Below are 2,816 nucleotides of genomic sequence, written 5' to 3'. Positions count from 1 at the left end.
CTGGTTTGTTTGTTTTTTTTACTGATTTATCCACAGTGATAAAGGGACATTGTCAGGCATCATTTAGGTTCTAAATCTAGGATTTCTTAATCAAAGGTATATCATTTATTACAGGGAATGTCAACCTTAATTTCGGCCCTCTTGTTCACATTCATTTTGACACTGTCTTTAATTACATTATCACATACAGTTTTTTCCACAGGACTCTGACCTCATTCAGGACAGGACAGATGCACCAATAAATCTGGCTTTTCCTATCTTTGGAGTGCTTGACTTTGCCACCTCAGTAACGTTTTTTTAGCATTTTTGTATGTTTTTATGTACACATCTCCCCTGCACCACACGCACATATGACAACATAATATTGATGGCAAGAGTACATTTTCTGTAACTACTGTATTTTTAAAAATATGAATGACAAGCAATTAAAAACAAAACAATTAAAGGAAATTTGCAAGGGCACTCAGGGCTAGATCCACAAAGAGACTTGGGCACCTAAGTTCCCCGTTAGGTGAGATCCTCAAAGCCCCTGCTTAGCAGCCACCTAACTCTGTTGGTACCTATGTTTCTGACGGTACGTAAAAAATTGATTCCTCCTGATGCTACTAAGTTGCTCAGTGCCCTTGTTCAAGCTTAAGCCTGGGTGGGCTTAAGCAGGAGAGAGTGTGTCCCAGTGGTGGGCATTTGCCTGGGATATGCGATCCCCATGTTCAAATCCCCATGCTGCCTAGTTTGGTCCAAGGGCTTGTACCCAGCTCTCCAGCCTCCAAAAAGATTTGACCTGGGCTGTTTCTCTCTCACTCTCCTTTTGGCAAGACTGGGTTGACCTGGTTTAGGCACTTAACTCCAGGAGAGGGTTCATGGCTGTGAATCTAACTACCTTTGAGGGGTGGAGCTTAGGCCTCAGCATTTCCTATTGGCTAATGTAGCTTGCTGGCTCTGTGAATCCCTTTCTTAGGTGCCTCTCTCTCTCCATACAATGCATGGGGAGCCTCAAGAGCAGATTCACAAAGTTTCTTAGGTGCCTAACTCCACATTTGGGCTGTGAATTCCACTGGGTGACATGTTGCCTAGGAGTTAGGTGTTGCAACACCTAAGTTCCCTTTGTGAATATAACCTTCAATGCCTTGTTATTAAGCCTCAGGAGGGAGCATGGATTTACAATGAACAGATCTTGCCCGAAAAACTAGTTTTTGCATTTTGTGACAGGATTACAAAGTGAGTGGAGGAAGGGAATGTGCTAGATGTCCTGAGTATGGATTTTAGGAAAGCTTTTGATGGTGTCTCATGAAATCTCATTCTGTAAAGGAATCCAAATTATCTTGGATATAAATATTGGTGTGTGTTGATTTAAGCCCAGCTCAAGGATTGAACTCTAAACAAGGAAAGGGTAATGATAAATGACAAACTATTGTGGGCCTGACTGAATTCCTCCTGAAGTCAATAGAAGGACTCCCCTTGACTTCACTGGGCTTTGGATCAGGCCCTGAGTTTGGAAGAGTGTGTTGCAGAGAACCATAGGGTACATTATTAGGTCTAGCCTTCATTAGTTATCTGGAGTGGGGAGTAAACAGTGGGCTAATTGCAAACCCCAGTGAGGACAGGAAAATAACACAAAGAGACCTCAGTGGGATTTGAGGTCATGTGCTTGAAGTTAGGGTTGTGCTTTGCTGGACTGGGGCCATAATCTGTAGTTGCTGTTCTCTCCCCTCCAGTGTTTTAACGTGATATGCTTCAGTGAGCACCAGGAATCCCCACCCATACTTTTTGACCAGAGACTACTTTGTCCCAATCTGGAGGACATTTAAAAGTCCACAGTGTGAGTAGTCATATGAGAGCCCATTGATTTACACAGTTTTTTAATACCAGCCTCAGCAGCAAGTTAATTGCTTCCTTTTTCTGCCCTTGATTAGTACAGCTGGACTGGGATGGCTATGACCTGTGGCTCACAGCCTGGAGGCTAACAACCAGAAGACAAGCATGCAGAATCCTTTGTGTCTTTACGCTGTGCAGCCCTGGTTCAGTGTGCTGTTCCTACAACACAGCAGGCCCCACTCTGGTTTCCGCCAGCCTTGGTTACTCCATGCAGAGGTGACTCTCAGCACACTCCCAAATTTCCCCAAAGCCACCTGCCCTGAAGTGTCCAGCCCTCTCCTTCATTTGCTCCTTCTGCTGTTTACTCATCCGTACACTTTCCTTTACTCTATCTCCTTCCCAAAATAAACAAACAGAAAATAATAAAACCATAACCTTTCTTTGGACTGTTCCCAGTCTCCACACTTGTAAATCCCTGACAGGTGTTTTACCAGAGCTTGAGGTATAAACCTCAGTTAAAATAGCAGGCTGTGTGTCAGTCCTGGTTAGACTACACCAATGTCACATTTTGAGGTGCAATCCAGACCAGCGAGGGGTTGTGGCACCTCTTGCTTTGTAACCCTGAGTACCTTAAATGCTCTGCTGCTGTGGCTCACCACCTGGACACTGACAGCCAGCAGACAAGTAGGCACTGAGTGTCTGTTTACTTTTGCAGCTCTGGTATGGCACTCTGACCCCAGCACTGTGCCTACATCCCCACCTGAAGAAGAGCTCTGTGTAAGCTCAAAAGCTTGTCTCTGTCACCAACAAAAGTTGGTCCAGTAAAAGATATTACCTCACCTACCTTGTCTCTCTCATCTCCTGAGATCAACACAGCTACAACAACTGTTAAAGTGCAGTCATTCAAAGGCTAATGCTGAGAACTGGCCCATGGAGAATTGCTGAATGATTAGATGGTGTCAAACAGAAGGTGTTGCCTTAGGGCCTTGGGGAAGCTGCCC

This window comes from Caretta caretta, chromosome 1 (genome assembly GCF_965140235.1).
Source record: "Caretta caretta isolate rCarCar2 chromosome 1, rCarCar1.hap1, whole genome shotgun sequence".
Lineage (NCBI taxonomy): Eukaryota > Metazoa > Chordata > Testudines > Cheloniidae > Caretta > Caretta caretta.
Note: the sequence above shows the minus strand (reverse complement) of the source record.